Source organism: Suncus etruscus, chromosome 9 (genome assembly GCF_024139225.1).
Source record: "Suncus etruscus isolate mSunEtr1 chromosome 9, mSunEtr1.pri.cur, whole genome shotgun sequence".
NCBI classification, from domain to species: Eukaryota; Metazoa; Chordata; class Mammalia; order Eulipotyphla; family Soricidae; genus Suncus; species Suncus etruscus.
The window spans coordinates 38,398,024-38,418,468 of NC_064856.1; the positions used below are offsets into that span (position 1 = coordinate 38,398,024).

The 20,445-nt window shown below is 40.9% G+C and overlaps 2 non-coding genes across 2 annotated transcripts; one reads left to right on the top strand and one right to left on the bottom strand.

The window, feature by feature from the left end:
* Window positions 1-5,216: 5,216 nt before the first annotated feature.
* LOC126019334 (small nucleolar RNA SNORA51) lies at window positions 5,217-5,349 on the bottom strand. The gene has a single exon (XR_007499061.1). It is a non-coding gene; the product is annotated as a small nucleolar RNA SNORA51 (small nucleolar RNA).
* A 14,709-nt stretch (window positions 5,350-20,058) lies between these two features.
* On the top strand, window positions 20,059-20,165 carry LOC126019831 (U6 spliceosomal RNA). The gene has a single exon (XR_007499452.1). It is a non-coding gene; the product is annotated as a U6 spliceosomal RNA (small nuclear RNA).
* The last annotated feature ends 280 nt before the right edge of the window (window positions 20,166-20,445 follow it).

The following is a 20,445-nucleotide window of genomic DNA, read 5'->3' on the forward strand; positions in this document are numbered from 1 at the left end:
CAGAAATCGCTCCTGGCACGCTCGGGGGTGTCGGGATTCAAACCACCATCCTTCTGCATACAAGGCAAACACCTTACCTCCATGCTATCTCTCCAGCCTTGAACCTTCTGTATTCTGATCTCACCCAGAAACTAGAAATGAAGGCTAACATTTCAGGTTTTCTAGTTTGATCTGTTGCTCTCTTTTAGTATCTTCAGCTTATATTTCATATAGATATACTTGAGCTTTTCTTTTCAACTTTGACAATTTCTGTATTTACCTCTAACTCTATTTTCAGACCTTTTCAGATACAGTTCTTATATCTTATGAGAATTCTTACTCTATCAATAAAAAAGATCCATAATCCCTTAATACCTAGAATTCCACTTGCCTTCAGAGGCATTTTAAGTTAGAAATGTTAATTCAAGGCTGGAGAGATAGCACAGAGGTAAGGTGTTTGCCTTGCGTGCAGAAGGTTGGTGGTTTGAATCCCAGAATCTCATATGGTCCCCTGAGCCTGCCAGGAGTGATTTCTCAGCATAGAGTTAGGAGTAACCCCTGAGCGCTGCCAGGTGTGACCCAAAAACCAAAAAAAGAAAAAAAGAAATGTTTGTTCAGTACTTTTTCAGTACTTAATTCATAACATTTGAAGTACTTAGTTTCAGTACTTTGTTCAGTACTTAATACTTAGGTTCATACATTTCAAGCTTTTTTTTTTTTTTTTTGCTTGGTTTTTGTTTTGGGGCCACATCCAGTGACGCTCAAGGGTTGCTCCTGGCTATGCGCTCAGAAATCACTCCTGGCTTGGGGGACTGTATGGGACGCGGGGGAGGGGGGTTCAAACTGAGGTCCGTCCTAGGTTAGCATGTACAAGGCAGACACTTTACCACTTGCACCACCACTCCAGCCCCACATTTCAAGCTTTTAAGTTAGAATTCCTTAGTTCAGGGGCTGGAGAGATAGCACTGTGGTAGGGCATTTGCCTTGCAGGCAGCCGATTTAGGAGGGACGGTGGTTCAAATCCGGGCATCCCTTATGCTCCCCTGAGCTCCTGCCAGGAGCTACTTCTGAGCATTGAGCCAGGGAGTCCCTGTGCGCTGCCGGGTGTGACCTAAAAATCAACCAATCAACCAACTAACTAACTAACTAACTAACTAACTAACTAAATAAATAAATAAATAAATAAATAAGGCTCCTAGAATTCCTTAGTTCATTACATGCTCTTTTAGTCAAGGGTCAGCCACATGCAATGCAAACTTCCTACCGCTGTACTATCTCTCTGGCCCCCAGGACACATGCCCTTTGAATTTGATGATGCTCATCTTTATGGCTTGTCTTCTGTTATCCTTCAGTTTGCATGTTATATTACACTTGTATAAAATTTCTTGAGAAGCTCTTAAATTTTATTACCCATCCTAGACTTTGTTTGTTTGTGCTTCCTTCTCATATTTTACCCTTGATTCAACCCCAATTCTCTATCTATCATCTTATCTAGCTATTTTCTTCTCTTACCCTAAAAGCAAATTACAAGGATCCTATTTACCAAGAAGTTCCAGTCTAATTTAGATGTTTTTCTTTTATAGCAACTGCTTTACATATATGTCTCCCAAAACTTCCAGATTTTGAAAAAGATCACTATTACTTAGGTTTTTTCCTCCTGTCCTTAGCATTAACTAAGCTCTCACTGAGTAAGGACTGAATAAATTAGAATGAAATAATGAATAAAAAAGTAATTTTTCTGGTTATAACATAAATTAAACTTTTTGGGAAACATGTGTAGCATGAATTAAAATAAAACAAAAAGCAGGGCCTGGAGAGATAGCACAGCGGCGTTTGCCTTGCAAGCAGCCGATCCAGGACCTAAGGTGGTTGGTTCGAATCCCCGTGTCCCATATGGTCCCCCGTGCCTGCCAGGAGCTATTTCTGAGCAGACAGCCAGGAGTAACCCCTGAGCACCACCGGGTGTGGCCCAAAAAAACCCAAAAAAACAAAAAAACAAAAAGCAAAGAAGCAAAAACAATAATACTGCAGTCAAAGGTGGGAAATTAGAGGGAGAGAGCTCATCAATGGAAAAGAAATGTGTATTCCATTTCTCTACACATGAACAGGAGTCTAATTTAAAGTATTAATTGCAGAATATAAATATTGCCAAAATCAATAGTTAATTCAAACAAATATAGACTCATCCACTACTGAATGAGCTGAATATCAATTATATGCAAAACACAGCTTAATCTGTAAGAATGCCAGTAGAGCCACCAAGGTCCTGTTCTGCTACTACTCTAAAGACTGATCAATCAAAAGACTGATAGCTAAAAAAGAGCTTCATTGGCCACAAGCCATCAAGTTGTAAGATAATGGAGCGATAGTACAGCGGACTTTTAACTTGCAAACAGCTGATCCAGAACTAAGGTGATTGGTTCAAATCCTGGCATCCCATATGGTCCCCTGTGCCTGCCAGAAGCTATTTCTGAGCAGATAGCCAGGAGTAACCAGGGTGTGGCCCCCCCACCAAAAAAAAAAAAAAAAAAAGATAATGGAGATTCATATCCTTAAAGTAACCATCTTGACCACATTGCCTTAAATAGTGGTTTTAATGAAAGAAAACGGAGGAAACAAATTTTAAAAGGCAGTTGGAAAGCTGGTTGGTGCCAGAATGGCTAATAAAGTCCCTGCTGTGCTAGTTTTGCTGCTGTATCTATATATATAAGAAAAGATTTTTAGATTCACCTATCCTTATCTTACTTAGGCTTTGGGGATAAGAACAAGCAACCAAAAAGAGAGAGAGAGAGAGAGAGAGAGAGAGAGAGAGAGAGAGAGAGAGAGAGAGAGAGAGAGAGAGAACAAGTAACCATTTTCTGCCCAGAACAGTCAGGTTTTTTTTGGTTTGGTTTTGGTTTGGTTTTTGGGTCACACCCGGTAACACTCAGGGGTTAAGGGGTTACTCCTGGCTATGCGCTCAGAAGTCGCTCCTGGCTTAGGGAACCATATGGGAAGCCGGAGGATTGAACCACGGTCAGTCCTAAGCTAGCGCTGGCAAGGCAGACACTTTACCTCTAGCGCCACCACGCCGGCCCCCAGTCAGTTGTTTTTTAATTCTGAATTCAAATTTACTTTTTATGGGGCTCTATCATAATGACTTGGTGAGAGATCACATACAAAATAATCCTGAGGATTCAGGAATGTAGTTCAGTGGTAGCATGCTTGTTTTGAATGTAGGAGGCTTTGGGATCAATTCCAGCACCTGCATATTCCCCTGAACCCTCCAAAACACTGACCTAAACCAGTTGTAGCTTCCCCAAAGCAATTAGGTATGGACCTATAACAAACAAAAAAGAAACTCACATAAAAACAACATCCTGAGGCAGGGCAGATTATGATAACCATATTTGAGATACAAACAAAGTTTAAAGGAATTCTGATGAGGAAACAAAGAGGTATTTTGATCAAAATAATCAAGTGATGGGGAAATCAGGGCAAGCAGCTAATTAATGTTGGATAGAATAAACAATGAATTGAGTAATAACTATTACTTGTCAGCAGGTTATTTTGCTTTGAAAGGGCCTAACACTTTGACAGAAAAGGAAGTGAAAAGTTGAAGAAGGAAGTGTGGCAGGACTTGAGGGAAGGGCTTTTTCTTGTAAGGGAAGGAATTTACTCTTTCGAAAGACACAAGAGAAGGGGAACCACAGGGAAGAGAGAGGACATAGCATTTTCTTGAGTCTCCTTAGCTCTAGAGAACAGGAAAAGAAAGGGAAAAGAGAAACAACCATGGAAGCAAAGAAAGGCTTGGCACCAAATATAAAGAAAACAAAACTAAAAAAGAAGAACAAAGTTGTTTATAGAAGGAATACTGATTATACAGATAGAAATGTGAAACAATGTCGTAGATGAAGTATATGGGAAACGTCTGTTACTATGATCATCATTAGAGTTGTTTACAATATTCCCATTCTCACACTCACATGAAATATTACATAACCCACCTCTTTCCAAGGTGGGTGTAACCATGATGTGGCCATGAGGCTTTCTCTCACCAATAAAATGTGAATGAAGGTGGATGATAGCACAATAGACTGTAGCACATATTTTGTATGTAAGAGCCCTGGGTTAGATCCCTAACCCATGTGGTTCTCCAATTATGGCTGCTGGAAATTACTCCCTGGGCATTGAGCTAGGAGCAGTAGAGTAGCCCCTAAGCATTCAAAAAAAAAAAAAAAAAAGACAAAAACATGGGGCCAGAGAGATAGCATAGTGGTAGGGCATTTGCCTTGCAAGCGCAGACCCAGGACCATTGGTGGTTCGAATCCTGGAATCCCATATGGTCCCCTATGCTGGCCAAGAGCGATTTCTGAGCAGAGAGCCAGGAGTAAAGTAAGCCTTGAGCGCCAACAGGTGTGGCCCAAAAACCAAAATCAAAAACAAAAAGGCAAAAACAAAATAAATAAAAGCAAAAAATAATTGTGAGTGGAGTTGGCAAACACAGAGAGTGAATGAGAATACTTTTCAGTGGTTGTGAGTTTCAGTTTGAGCATAGGTTAACCTATTTTTATGAATATAATTGTCCAGAAGTTAAAGGATTACTAACATTTATGCATCCAAATTGTGAGACAAGTCAAAAAAGTACTACAGTGATAGATAAAATAGACAACCTTGGAATTGTGGATTTCCCCTCTCACAGTGGGGCTTTTTTTTTTTTTGGCGGGGGAGGTACTCCTGGTGGTGCTTAAGGGTTACTCCTGGCTCTGTGCTCAGAATCTGCTCCTGGCAGGCTTGAGGATCAATGAAATGCTGGGAATCGAACCTGGGTCTGTCCTGAATTGGTTGCGTGCAAGGCAAATGTTCTACCACTGTGCTATCACTCCGGTTCATGTTTTGTTTTGTTTTGAGGCCACATCCAGTATCAAGGTTACTCCCAGTTTGGTATTATTTATTATTATTATTATTTTGGTTTTTGGGTCACACCCAGCAGTGCTCAGGGGTTACTCCTGGCTCCAGGCTCAGAAATCATTCTTGGCAGGCTCGGGGGACCATATGGGATGCCGGGATTCGAACCAACGTTCTTCTGCATGCAAGCCAAACGCCTTACTGCTGTGCTGTCTCTCCAGCTCTCCAGCTTGGTATTCTAAGAGTCAACATCTGGCAATATTCTGGGAAATTTGTAGTATTAGGGATTCAATCTGAGTCAGACACTCAGTCATTGAACTATCTTTCTATACCTTTTTTTTTTTTTTTTTTTTTGTCCCCTAGTTCACAATACAGACCAGGCAAAAGGCCTGGGTTGAGGTGTATATGGGGTGCATTTACTGTACCTCCTCTTTCTATACAGTCAGTGTAAAGAACACAGCCTGTGATAACCATTGGGAGGCCTCCAAACTGCCTTCTTAAGCCAAGGAGGAGCTCCTTGATCACAGGCTGCTCTCCTTTAGCCCATGTGGTTTCTCCCTGTGATCCTTTCGATACCTTTTTATTTTTCTTTAAAACGTTCAATAGTTTACCTGCATGCCTTTTTTTGTTTGTTTGTTTTTGTTTTTGTCTTTTGGGCCACACCTGGTGACGCTCAGGGGTTACTCCTGGCTATGCGCTGAAAAGTCGCTCCTGGCTTGGGGGACCATATGGGAAAACGGGGGATCGAACCGCGGTCCATCCAAGGCTAGCGCAGGCAAGGAAGGCACCTTACCTCTAGCGCCACCGCCCGGCCCCCACCTGCATGCCTTTTTTTTTTTTTTAATTTTTTTTTTTGCCTTTCTTTTTATCATATTATCCTCCACATATAGCTTCCATTTTCATGAGTTCAGCTGCTATTTTGGTATGAATGATTTAAAACTCTCTATATCTGGTATTTGCAATAATATTTATTTATTTATTTTTGGTTTTTGGGCCACACCCTGCTCAGGGGTTACTCCTGGCTATCTGCTCAGAAATAGCTCCTGGCAGGCACGGGGGACCATATGGGACACCGGGATTCGAACCAACCACCTTTGGTCCTGGATTGGCTGCTTGCAAAGTAAACGCCACTGTGAAATCTCTCCAGGCCAAATATTTATTTCTAATCACCTGCAATGCTTATGTTTAAAAAAATAACTCTGTAAAAGTGATTAAAATTACATATATTTGTATATATAAATTAGATTAATATATTCTATGCATTTACCAGATGTGTTTAATTACATTAAATTAATTTATTTATTGGTTTTTGGGTTAATTAATTAATTGGTTTTTGGGTCACACCCGACAGCACTCAGGGGTTACTACTGGCTCTAAGCTCAGAAATTGCTCCGGGCAGGCTTGGGGGACCATATGGAATGCCGGGATTTGAACCACTGACCTTCTGCATGCAAGACAAACGCCCTACCTTCATGCTATCTCTCCAGCCCCTTATTAATTAATTAATTTGTTTATTTATTTAGTTTTTGGGTCATGCCTGGCGGCGCTCAGGGATTACTCCTAGCTCTGTACTCAGAAATTGCTCCTGGCAGGTTCAGGGGACTATATGAGATTCCGGGAATCGAACCTGGGTCTGTTCCAGATTGGCCACGTGTAAGGCAAGCTCCCTACCGCTGTACTATTGCTCTGGGCTCCTATTATTATCTTTGTTATTGTTGTGGGGGACATATTTAGTGGCAGTCAGGTTTACTTCTGACCTACCAGGGATCATTCCTGATAGGGCTCAAGGGACCATACTAGGTACAAGGTATTGAGCTTAGTTCTACTGCATGTAAGGCAAGTTCTCTACTCACTGCACTTTCTCTCCTGCCCTGCATTTAAACATTTCAATAAAGGTTTATATTTTTTAGGTAACATGGTTACAAGAATTTAGTATTGATGGGTTTTATGTACAAAGCTCTGCACCTTTACCACCACTTAAGTTTCCAAGACCCTCCCGTGTCACTGCTAGACACTGTGTCACTGCTAGTCTGACTCCTTTACCCTCCTCCAGAGTGCTTATCTTAAACGATTTCCAGTAAAACTATTCATGCTTATTCATGTCTTCAAAGGAAACTATGAAATTTTCCCACAGATTGACTCTTCCTGAGCTCCCTCCAAAATACCCTTCAACCACTGGTGGCAAGTTTGGTTGCTTTCTCTTCTTTCAATTTCTTCTACAATTCACCAAAATGCCCCTAAAACTTATCACTTCCTCTCACTCACACCTTAACTACCCTAGGCCAAATTTCCTTAATCACACTTGGAACACAGTCAAAACCATGATTTCCTCCCCCAACATAATCTTTCATTAATCTATTTTGCCTACTATTCCCAGCTCACTTTTCCCTTACAGGGCTCCACTATAGTCCTCAGTCTTATAAGGCTCTCTCTCACCTTAACACAGCATGCTTCTAGCCCTCTCCCACTGTTGCTGTATTTCTTATGCTATAAACACTCAGTTTATTCCTACCTTCCTACTTAATGACTTGGCTCCTTTGATCATAGTTTTCACTTGCATTTTTCCAATTAAAAACCCTACCCACTCTCAACTGAGGCTCGCTTTAAATTTCATGATTTCAAGAAAACTTATTCAACAAATGTCCCCCAAACAGATGTCTTTTTACCCATCTAGCAATTAGTTACAAAATATAAATTCATTTACAAATATCAAAGAACAATCTCCCAATTTTGTTGTTGAGGCTCAGAGACTTGGCCAATCTTGCAGGCAGGTAGTGACAGCTTGAACTAAAAGCCAGGTATTCTGACTTGAATTTTCTTTTTCTTTCTTTCTTTTTTGTTTGTTTGTTTTTGGGCCACACCCAGTGTTGCTCAGGGGTTACTCCTGGCTGTCTGCTCAGAAATAGCTCCTGGCAGGCACGGGGGACCATAAGGGACACCGGGATTCGAACCAACCACCTTTGGTCCTGGGTGGGCTGTTTGCAAGACAAACACCGCTGTGCTATCTCTCCGTGCCCCTGACTTGAATTTTCTTTCCACTAAACTTTACTGCCTTTTTATAAATTTTATTATTTTATTTTTTTAGTTAAACATCATTGTTACAAGGTTGTTCATAATAGTTATTTTTCACAGATAAAGTGGTTCATGATTGAATTATAGTCACACAATGTACAATAACCTTCAGTTTCTGAACACAGAGCCAGGAGTAGCCCCTGAGCATTGCTAGTGTGGCCAAAACAACAACAACAACAACAAAAACCAATTAATGCATTTTATTTCTTTTTGTTTTGTTTTTGGGCCACACCCAGCATTGCTTAGGGGTTACTCCTGGCTGTCTGCTCAGAAATAGCTCCTGGCAGGCACGGGGGACCATAAGGGACACCGGGATTCAAACCAACCACCTTTCGTCCTGGATCGGCTGCTTGCAAGGCAAACACTGCTGTGCTATCTCTCCAGGCCCAATGCATTTTATTTCTTTCATTATTTTTATTTTGGGCTACACCAGGCAGTGCACAAGGGTTACTCCTGGCTCTGCACTCAGAAATCACTCCTGTGGGCTCAGGAGACCATATGGGATGCTGAGGATTAAACCAGCATCTGTTCTGGGTAGACCATATGCATGGCAAACACTCTACTGCTGAGTTATCACACCAGCCTAATTAATGCATGTTAGAGATTAATCTTATCTGGGCCCGGAGAGATAGCACAGCGGCGTTTGCCTTGCAAGCAGCCAATCCAGGACCAAAGGTGGTTGGTTCAAATCCCGGTGTCCCATATGGTCCCCCGTGCCTGCCAGGAGCTATTTCTGAGCAGACAGCCAGGAGTAGCCCCTGCGCAGTGCCGGGTGTGGCCCAAAAACCAAAAAAAAAAAAAAAAAAGAGATTAATCTTATCTAAACTTGCATCTTACTAAATAAATAAATAAAACCACACATATCTAAGTAGACTATAAACAAGCTAAAAAATTAAAATCTCAGACCATATTACTTAATTGGCCTTTACTTTTAGATGTCTTAGATGTCAGAGTAAAGTTTGAATGTAAAGTTCAAATAATTAAAATCTTGGAACAGTTGGAAGTTAGATCCAAAAACATAAATCAAACATAGAGTGGGTGTGGAAGAAGTGACATATTAATTTAAGGCCAAGAACTTAGAATAGCAGAGTCAGGAGAATTTAAGAGAATTCTAAAGTACAGTATTTTTCGGCATATAAGATGACTTTTGAAACAAAAAAAGTCAACTGAAAATCAGGGGTTGTCATATACGCTGAGTATATCCCGAAAAATGTTTCAATATGCCGCTAAATGAAAATTGTCTGAATATTGCCACAAAATAAATTTTCCAACTCGATCCTGCACCAATCACTGCCAGGCTGCTCAGACAGTCTCTCTAATTCAGCCAATCCAAGCAGGCTTTTGATGCATGCAAATTAGACAATGTTCTGGACCCGAATCTACACTGTCAAAAGCCTGCTCAGATTGGCCAGAGTCAGAGAGGAAGTCTATTACAGTAGAACCTTTGAAACTTTGCTTGTTGTGATTGGCTCACTGTGGTATATACAGTTGCAGCACAGGAATGATACAGTGAATATAGACCTGAACCTATGTTTTAACTGCAAAATTAGGGGGTCGTCTTATACGCCGGAAAATACGGTACTTTGTTTTGCTTTGTATTTGGGGGGAGGGATTGGGCCACACTCAGCATGCTCAGAATCTATCCCTGACAAAGCTCAGAGTATTATATGCAGTTCAGGGCATTGGAACCAGAACAGCTACCTGCATAGCAAATGCCTTAACTCTGGACTACCTCTCTGGCTCTATAATATTTTAAGCCATTCTTTTTTTTGTTTGTTTTTTGTGCTACACCCAGTGATGCTCAGGAGTTACTCCTGGCTATGCACTCAGAAATCGTTCCTGGCTTGGGGGACCACATAGGACATTGCAGATCGAACTGCAGTCTGTACTAGGCTAGCACTGGCAAGGCAGTTGCCTTACCCCTTGAGCCACTGCTCCGGCCCCATTTAAGCCATTCTTTTTTTTTTAAGCCATTTTTTTTTTTTTTTTTTTTTTTGGTTTTTGGGCCACACCCGGCGTTGCTCAGGGGTTACTCCCGGCTGTCTGCTCAGAAATAGCTCCTGGCAGGCACGGGGGACCATATGGGACACCGGGATTTGAACCAACCACCTTTGGTCCTGGATCGGATGTTTGCAAGGCAAACGCCGCTGTGCTATCTCTCCGGGCCCTTAAGCCATTCTTTTATAATTTTGGGGGGGAGTGCCACATGTGGCTGTGTTCAGGGCTTATTTGAACTCAAGGATGACTTCTGGTAGGACTAAGGGAACCCTATTCAGTGCTGGGGACTTAAACTCAGGGACAAGGTAAATACCTTACTACAGGTCAGGTGAGAATTCCAAAATATTAATTTATTTATTGAATTATAAATGACTTATAGAGGCCAGAATGGTGGCGCAAGGGGTCTGCCTTGCCTGCGCTAGCCTAGGACGGACCATAGTTTGATCCCTTGTTGTCCCATATGGTCCTCCAAGCCAGGAGCTATTTCTGAGCGCATTGTCAGAGTAAACTCTGAGTGTCACCAGGTGTGGCCCCAAAACAAACAAAAAACCCCAAACAAACAAACAAATAAATGATTTATAGATATCCATCAAAAGTTCTATAAATAGTGATTAGTTATGTCACCAACTTCTAGAATGAGGATTAATGAGAAAGAAGGAAGGAAAGAAAGAAAGAAAGAAAGAAAGAAAGAGCGAGAAAGAGAGAGAGAAAGAAAGAAAGAAAGAAAGAAAGAAAGAAAGAAAGAAAGAAAGAAAGAAAGAAAGGAAGGAAGGAAGGAAGGAAGGAAGGAAGGAAGGAAGGAAGGAAGGAAGGAAGGAAGGAAGGAAGGAAGGAAGGAAGAGAAAAAGAAAGAAAGAAAGAAAGAAAGAAAGAAAGAAAGAAAGAAAGAAAGAAAGAAAGAGAGAAAAAGAAAGAAAGAGAAAAAGAAAGAAAGAAAGAGAAAAAGAAAGAAAGAGAGAAAGAAAGAAAGAAAGAAAGGAAGGAAGGAAGAAAGAAAGAAAGAAAGAAAGAAAGAAAGAAAGAAAGAAAGGAAGGAAGGAAGGAAGGAAGGAAGGAAGGAAGGAAAAGAAAGAAAGAAAGAAAGAAAGAAGAAAGAAAGAAAGAAAGAAAGAAAGAAAGAAAGAAAGAAAGAAAGAAAGAAAGAAAGAAAGAAAGAAAGAAAGAAAGAAAGAAAGAAAGAAAGAAAGAAAGAAAGAAAGAAAGAAAGAAAGAAAGAAAGAAAGAAAGAAAGAAAGAAAGAGGGCCTGGAGAGATAGCACAGCGGTGTTTGCCTTGCAAGCAGCCGATCCAGGACTAAAGGTGGTTGGTTCGAATCCCGGTGTCCCATATGGTCCCCCGTGCCTGCCAGGAGCTATTTCTGAGCAGACAGCCAGGAGTAACCCCTGAGCAACGCCGGGTGTGGCCCAAAAAAAAACAAAAAAAAAAAAAAAGAAGAAAGAAAGAAAGAGAGAGAGAGAGAGAGAGAGAGAGAGAGAGAGAGAGAGAGAGAGAGAGAGAGAGAGAGAGAGAGAGAGAGAGAGAAAGAAAGAAAGAAAGAAAGAAAGAAAGAAAGAAAGAGAGAGAGAGAGAGAGAAAGAGAGAAAGAGAGAAAGAGAGAAAGAAAGAAGGAAGGAGAAAAAAAAAGGAAAGAAGAAAGGGACCCTAACAGAGAATGCCAAAATCTGAGAAACCTTATCTTTAATTATAGAAGTTTTGCACAGCCAGAGAGAATATGTATTGGAAGAGAAGAGCTACTCTGATACTAAAGACAGGAGTTGCTCTAAGCTGGCTATTGGCACAATCACAGCTATCCCTCTCTCCTAGGTGTGCAAACTGCTGGCTCCTGATTGTTCCAGATTTTTTTCTTTCTGAATGTTGGCCCAGATTCTTGGCCTCTTGCTCCCTTTCCTGCATGACATTGAACCTTATCTTTCTAGTGGCTGATTTTGCAAACATGTGCTGACTCCCTATGTTTTACTAGCATAAACAACTGAGGGTGAGTATGCAGTTTAGTCTATACTTATTTCTGTATTTTGTTAGTCACATCTGGCAATGTTCAAGGGTTATTCCTAGTTCTTCATTCAAGAATTACTCCTGGTGGCTTCAGAGGACCATATGGGATGATGGAGATTGAGCCTGGGTCAGTAACATGAAAAACAAATGTCCTACCTGCTGTACTATTGTGCTGGCCACAGTAATCTATACTTTAAATAAATCCATCTTTTTCCCTAGTCTTGTTTCCCACTATATCCCTTTCCTTATCATCTGTTGCAGCCCTTCTTCACATTAGCATCCACCTTCATGCTTCCATGCCTTTGCTTGTATTGTCCCTCTCCTCAGGGTGTTCCTCCTGCTTCCTTCCCATAACATATTGACAACACCAGATTAATGTTCCAGCTCTTGACTCATGTGGTGTTACCTTAGCCAGTTAGTCTAAGCTTCCCTCTAAATAAAACACAATTAATCCTTTATTTATATGAATTCTTATAAACAGTTGCTTGTATCTTTATTTAAAAGTTCTATTATATAGTATCATATATTCTATATCTCCACTACCATATGGTTAAGCTCCTTGAGAACAAGAATTGTCTTAATTACTGCTCTATCATCTCAGAATGTATGAATATCAGTAGAACTTGAATAAAAATGTTGAACTTGTTTTTTGTTTTGGGTCACACCTGCCAGCCTCAGGGGTTCCTCCTGGCTCTAAGCTCAGAAATCGCTCCTGGCAGGCTCATGGGACCATATGGGGTGCCAGGATTTGAACCACCGACCTTTTGCATGTGAGGCAAATGCCTTACCTCCATGCTATCTCTCCAGCCCCAGGTTCTCTATTTTTTTTAATAACATTGCCTTTGTTCTTCCTGAAACAAATGTATTGTGACTAATTGTCTCAACTATGTGATATATTTTCTTTAAATAAATTTAAAAAAATTTGGGCCTGGAGAGATAGCACAGCGGCGTTTGCCTTGCAAGCAGCTGATCCAGGACCAAAGGTGGTTGGTTCGAATCCCGGTGTCCCATATGGTCCCCCATGCCTGCCAGGAGCTATTTCTGAGCAGACAGCCAGGTGTGGCCCAAAAAAAACAACAACAAAAAATTTGTTATGATTTTCTTTTTTTTTTTTTTTTTGGTTTTTGGGCCACACCCGGTAACGCTCAGGGGTTACTCCTGGCTATGTGCTCAGAAGTTGCTCCTGGCTTGGGGGACCATATGGGACATCGGGGGATCGAACCGCGGTCCATCCAAGACTAGCGCAGGCAAGGCAGGCACCTTACCTTTAGCGCCACTGCCCGGCCCCTGATTTTCTTATTTTTATTAAAAATGGACTCTATTTTTTTTTGTTGTTTTTTGTTTTTTGGGCCACACCCATTTGACGCTCAGGGGTTACTCCTGGCCATGCGCTCAGAAATCGCCCCTGGCTTGGGGGACCATATGGGACGCCAGGGGATCGAACCGCGGTCTTGATCCTTGGCTAGCGCTTGCAAGGCAGACACCTTACCTCTAGCGCCACCTTCCCGGCCCCAAAAATGGACTCTATTTTTTTTATGGACTCTGTGTTTTAGATTGAAACTAGAAATATACATGCATGCTAAGCAAGTGCTGCAATATGGAGTTAAGTCCCTGGCCCCCAGACTGACTTCTTTATAGAAAGCAGTTTTAGCTTCACAATAAAACTGAGTGAGAAGTATAGAGATTTCCGTAGATGTGTGTTCACTTACATACATGACTTTCTCCATTATCAAAAAATCTTACCACACTGTACGTTTATACAATCAAAGAAACTTCCAGACTGATACATCATATCACCTAAAGTTCACAGTTTATATACTAAGGTTTGCTTTTGGTTTGATATTCTGAGTTTCAACAAATTAAAATAATATGTATCCACCATTATTGCTTCACCACACTAAAAGGCCTCTGGGATACATCTATTCATCCTTGTCGTTTTGCTAATTCTGGCCATCACTACTTTATTATTTTTATTTTTGATTTTTAAACTTTATTTAAAAAAGTCACTACAATTTACAATACTGTTCATTATAGTTTCATGTATACAATGTTCCAGTTTCATACCCTCACCAGAATGTCTGCTTCACTTCACACAATTTACCCCTATCTCTTTTTGTTTGTTTGTTTGGTTGGTTTTTGGGCCACACCCGGTGACACTCAGGGGTTACTCCTGGCTATTCACTCAGAAATCACCCCTGACTTGGGACATTGGGGGATCGAACTACAATCTGTCCTAGGTTAGCACGTGCAAAGCAAATGCCTTACCGCCTATGCCGCTGCTCCAGCCCTGAACTTACCCTATCTCTTATTATTAATTTAAATTTTTGGTTGTTGTCTGCATCTAATGGAGTCACTTCATTCTAGTACTGGGAAGAGGGTAGTTCATTACATAATTGATCAAAGTTTTAAAAAATAGAAACAATTTAGCTATTCATATAAAGAAACTGATTAATTATAGCAGATATTTTCTGTAGTATATGTTGTAGATATTATTAATATTCAAAGACCCCCCCAAAATATATTAGAGTAATATAACCTTAACAAAAATTGTGAGGGGATGTGGAGAGATAGTACAAAATAAAACAGCTGGTCATGTGCCTGCTTTGCATAGCCAACAGGGGTTTAATCCCTGACATCCCATATAGTCCACCTACCACTTCCAGAGTTATCCCTGAGTATAGAGCCAAGAATAAGTCCTGAATGTGGCCCAGAACCAAAAAAAAAATTTTTTTTGCCACACTCAGTACTACTCAGGACATATTCCAGGTTCTGTGCTCAGGGATCAGTTATGGCAGAGTTCAGGGAACTATATGGGGTGCCAGGGATCAAAGCTAGATCAACTGCATGCGACCTTTTTACTATTTATCATCCCTTAAGAAAACCATTTTTTTCAGTTTTTAAAATTTATATAAGAAAATGCATCACATAGTTGAAATAGTTAATCATAATACACTTGTTTACAGATAAGCAAAAGCAAAGTATTTAAAAAATAGAAAGAAAAAATAAAATGGGAGAAAAAAGAAATGAAAATAAAGTACAGTACTTATTGTATTTCCAATGAAGTCATTAATACAATGTAATTAATAAGCTATTGCTGTTAGCTATCCATTCTGTTAAATTGGGGTGTTCCTTTAGGAATAAGAGAGTAAAACAAATTAAGTTGTTTAGAAATTCAAAGCACTGTTACTTGTACTGCAGCTGTTAGGGGCATGTACTCAACTGCCAGGCATCCTGGAAGATGGAAGATTTGGGGCAAGGGTGCCTGCACTTGCTCCAAAAAGCCCTGCTGATATCAGCCCTCAAACTGCTATACCTGAAGTGTGGTCAGATCAGTGTCCCCGAAGGAAATCGTAGAGGGGCAGAGATGAGTGAAGCAGGGCCATCAGGAAAATGGTGATTATGGGTAATGGAAGCAGCAAGCGTGGCTTTGTCGAGTTGGGGCTTGGTCTATCCTTTCTTCCTGAGATGGCCAACTTTCTGTTGTATGGGCTGGTTTTTCATGGCTTGGTGTACATCACGTTCGAGAAACAACTGTTAACAAAAAATTTCAAAGTAACTTGCAAGACAATTTTAAAAGAATTATGTGATTGTCTAAAAATTATATATATATGTGGTCATATAAATACATAAATACATCTTGGAAGCTTTAAAAGTGTTACTTTTACTAGAAAAATAATTTTTAAATTGGCATAATTAAGAACAAAAGATATAGGGGTCCCTGCTAGCTTATCCTCAATGTTTTTCCTTTATTAGACTAATGAAAAGAACCTCAAAGACAGATGAGCATTCCTATATTCCTGGAGATAGTGATTTCTTCAATCTTTAGATATGTTTATATAACCAGTCATATAAATCTAATAGAAAACTATTTTTCACAGGTTTTAGATGGTAATACTCATCTCTTAGAAAGATTAATGTGACCAGTTAAATTTAAGATATCTTTAGAAGAGGACTACAGTAATTTGTGCTTGCTGATGTGGAATTATCAAAATTAAAAAAACTGATCATACTCATTTAAACATAAGCCAGTATTATTTAGAGCAGAGATATCCAACAAAAATATACTATCAGCTAGTCATACTCTGAATTATGCTGAATGAGATGAAATGGATTTAAATATGGTACACATAAAAAAGTCATGAGACATTTTTGTATTAAATAAGGAAGTGCCAACTATTACTCATCAGGAGGTTTTTTTGAGGTAAGCTATCAACTCTGCCCTTTCACTCTAGTTAATGCTAGTTAGGAAAGATTATTTTTGTTCCAGACATTGGGATTCCCCAAATACTCCATGAGTGTGTCCTCTACTAGGTGGTGCCTTTGTTCTTGCTGGCATCTATGTAAGAGAATCCAGTGATTGGACCTGTCTTTCAACAAGCAGACAATGAAGATTCTGTCCAGTCTTGTTCTTTTTTTTTTTAAATTTTTTTGGGCCACACCCATTTGATGCTCAGGGGTTACTCCTGGCTAAGTGCTCAGAAATTGCCCCTGGCTTGGGGGGACCATATGGGATGCCGGGGAATCGAACCGCGGTCCTTCCTTGGCTAGCGCTTGCAAGGCAGACACCTTACCTCTAGTGCCACCTCATCGGCCCCCCAGTCTTGTTCTTGCCTCCCTTCTCCACAATATGACATTAAGCACATACTGGGAAAAAAATCTTCTTGCCATTCTCAATATAACCCATCTTAGAATATCTCAAATCATATGACACAGAGTGACACAGAATCCCATTTGTAAGTTCCACATCCTACTCTTTAACAATAATGACCACTTAAATTTTTTTATTAAAAATTGTGATTTACAAAGTTATTTATAGTAGATTTTTATTTATTTTTATTTTTTTATTTTTTTGGTTTTTGGGCCACACCCGGTGGTGCTCAGGAGTTACTCCTGGCTGTCTGCTCAGAAATAGCTCCTGGCAGGCACCGGGGACCATATGGGACACCAGGATTCGAACCAACCACCTTTGGTCCTGGATCGGCTGCTTGCAAGGCAAACACCGTTGTGCTATCTCTCCGGGCCCTATAGTAGATTTTTAGACATACAATGTTTCAAGACTAGTCCTACCATCAATGTCAAACTCTGTTCACCAATATTTCCAGAGTCCATCCCATGCCACCACCATCACCTGTGCCAGCCTGCCACCATAACAGGAACCTTTTAAAGTTTGGTTGTTAAAGTTTGGGCCTCATGATTTCAACAACGATGATTACTTTTAATTAAGAAAATGAACATTTTGACTTTTTCCTTTGTATATTTGTATATAAACTTGCATATTGTTTAAATCTACTGGCATGTCTTTATTTTTATTATGTCAGATACAAAGAATAATATTTCCATAAAGAAGATATGCAGAAGACAAATAAAAATATAAAAAATGTTCAACATCTTACATTGTTAGGAAAATTCTGATGAAAAGAAGAAGACACCACTCCTATTTGTTTTGTTTGAGGGCCACTCTCAGTGGTGGTCAGGGCTTACTCCTGGATCTGCACTTAGGGATCGCTCCTGAGGGGGCTTAGGGGAACATAAGGAGTACCAAGAGTCACACCCTGATCAGCCTTTTGTGAAGCAAATACCTTACCCTCTCTATGTTCTTTCCAGCCACAAGATTCCAGGAAGGGACATTTCAGTAGCCTTACAAAATGAGTCAGTTCCCCACTGGGTATGCAGAGAGTGGGTATAAAGAAGGGAATACAGGGACTAATACATGGGGTGCATTCCAGGAACTCACCATGGCTGAAGAGGAGATGTGACTGTAGGAGAGACTTGGCAAGAGATGAGTTTGAGGAAGCTTATGCTGGAACTAATTCCCTGAAGGCTTCTGAAGTCCGCAGCAAGGATTCTAGAAATCCTCATGATCTAGCGTCATTGAGATTGCATCATCTGGGTTGTCTAGTGTAACCACAAGCTGGAAAGCATGTGAAAAAAGGCTTAATCACAAACCACCTCTGCTAGGTTGCTCTTTTATGTGAATGAAATCACTTATTCACCTTAATTTCTGAGTGACCTACAGAACTGCTAACCCCCTTGGAGCACTTTTGAATGAAAACTTGGCTATTACTGTAGTTCAGTGCGTCTCAGTTTCTTAATTTATAAAATGATAGTTATCCTTATTATTTTTATTTTTATTTATTTATTTATTTTTGATTTTTGGGCCACACCAGTTAACGCTCAGGGGTTACTCCTGGCTATGCGCTCAGAAATCGCTCCTGGCTTGGGAGACCATATGGGATGCGGGGGGGATAGAACCGCAGTCTGTCCTAGGCTAGTGCAAGCAAGGCAGGCACCTTACCTCTAGTGCCACCATGCCGGCCCCAGTTATCCTTTTTTTTTATATATCATTCTTTTTTTTTAATCTTTTTTAAAATTATCTTTATTTAAACACCATGATTACAAATATAACTGTACTTGTATGATTACAGTCATGTAAAGAACACCCCCCCTTCACCAGTGCAGGATTCCCACCACCAATTTCCCAGATCTACCTACTCCCCACCCCCCCCACACACCTGTACTCGAGACAGGCTTTCTTTTTCCCTCATTCATTCACATTGTTATGATAGTTTTCAGTGTAGTTTTTTCTCTAACTGCACTTATCATTCTATGTGGTGAGCTTCATGTCATTAGCTGCACCTACACGGGAGGATGGGGGGAAGTAAGGGTTGGGACTGAGGCAGTAAAATATTAGAAATGAGCTTTGTAGGGCAGTATCAAGGTCCCAATACAAGATGGATATTATGGATATATAGAATATATGCACACAATAATATCAATATGAAAAAACAGAGAAAAAATTTCCACTGACTGTCCCAATATAAACCAGTGCTAGAACAGCCTGCCCTCCTCCCAGAGTGCATTCCCATTAGTGTAGGGAGAGATAGGGGGAAAGCCTGTTGACCCCTATAGAGTCCACCTAGACCTGTGTCCAGGGAAAGACTGAAGTCCAGGGGAGAAAAACCCTATACCTGGCAAGAGCTGGTCTCCAGAATCAAGGACGAAATTGGAAGCCAGATGTCTGCCCGCCCTCCTCCCCATGCACCTCCCCCCTGGAGTATGGAGGGAGGGGGGAACCTGAGGACCACTAAGAGTCCACCTGAACCCACTTCTGGCCATCTGAGCTGGCACCCAGGGAAGGCCTGGAGTCAGGGGAAAAAAAACAAGGACAGCTGGGGGCCTGCCAAGCCTCCCAGCACTCCTCAGACTGGGGAGAAAGGCTCTGGTATGGGGCCCCCAGTTATCCTTATTTTAAGAGCTGTTTCTGATAACATGATTCTTTTTTTTTTTTTTTTTTTGGTTTTTCGGGCCACACCCGTTTGATGCTCAGGGGTTACTCCTGGCTAAGCGCTCAGAAATTGCCCCTGGCTTGGGGGGACCATATGGGATGCCGGGGGAGGGGGGGATCGAATTGTGGTCCTTCCTTGGCTAGCGCTTGCAAGGCAGACACCTTACCTCTAGCGCCACCTTGCCGGGGCCACTGATAACATGATTCTTGAGCACCAAGAATGAAAGAATTTAACAAAGAGAGACCTGAGTTTATGGGGCTGGAGAGATAGCACAGTGTTAGGGTGTTTGCCTTGCAAGTGGCCAACCCAGGACAGAGGGTGGTTTGAATCCCAGCATCACATATGGTCCCCCGTGACTGCCAGGAGCAATATCTGAGCACAAAGCCAGAAGTAACCCCTGAGCACTGCCAGGTGTGCCCCAAAAACCAAAATAAAAAATAATAAATAAATAAAGAACCGAGTTTTAATCTTGACTCTTCATAAATTAGCTGATGACATTAGCTTCTTAAATCTTGGGGGTTTTTTTGTCTGTTAAATAGGAAAGATCTATCAGTTAGTGCTAGAGTATAGCCGGAACTCAATAACTAGCAGTGTTATAAAATATTCTTTTAAATTATAGAGAGTTTTGGCACTATTTCTTACAGTGCTAAGGGACTGTTTTTGGCTCTGTTCTAGGGACTATGCTGGACCAGAGGCTGAAAGAACTGGGGCTTCCTACATGCAAAGCATATGTTCTGCCCATTGAGTTATTTCTAGGGCTCTATGTTTTATGAGATTTCCATTTACTGTAGAAGAGAGCTGCAATAGAATTAAAGTTACCCCTAAAGATAAAAATCCAGAGCTAGTGCTTGCTTCAGCAGCACATATACTAAAATTGGAATGCTACAGAGAAGATTAGCATGGCCCCTGCACAAGGATGACACACAAATTCGTGAAGCGCTCATATATACATATATATATGTATATATATATATTTTTTTTTTGGTTTTTGGGGCACACCTGGTGTTGCTCAGGGGTTACTCCTGGCTGTCTGCTCAGAAATAGCTCCTGGCAGGCACGGGGGACCATATGGGACACCGGGATTCGAACCAACCACCTTTGGTCCTGGATCGGCTGCTTGCAAGGCAAACGCCGCTGTACTATTTCCCTGGGCCCCGTTCCATATTTTTTTTTTTAAAAAAATCCAGAGCTAATAAATATTTGGGTGGGTTTACAAGAAATAGCAACCAGC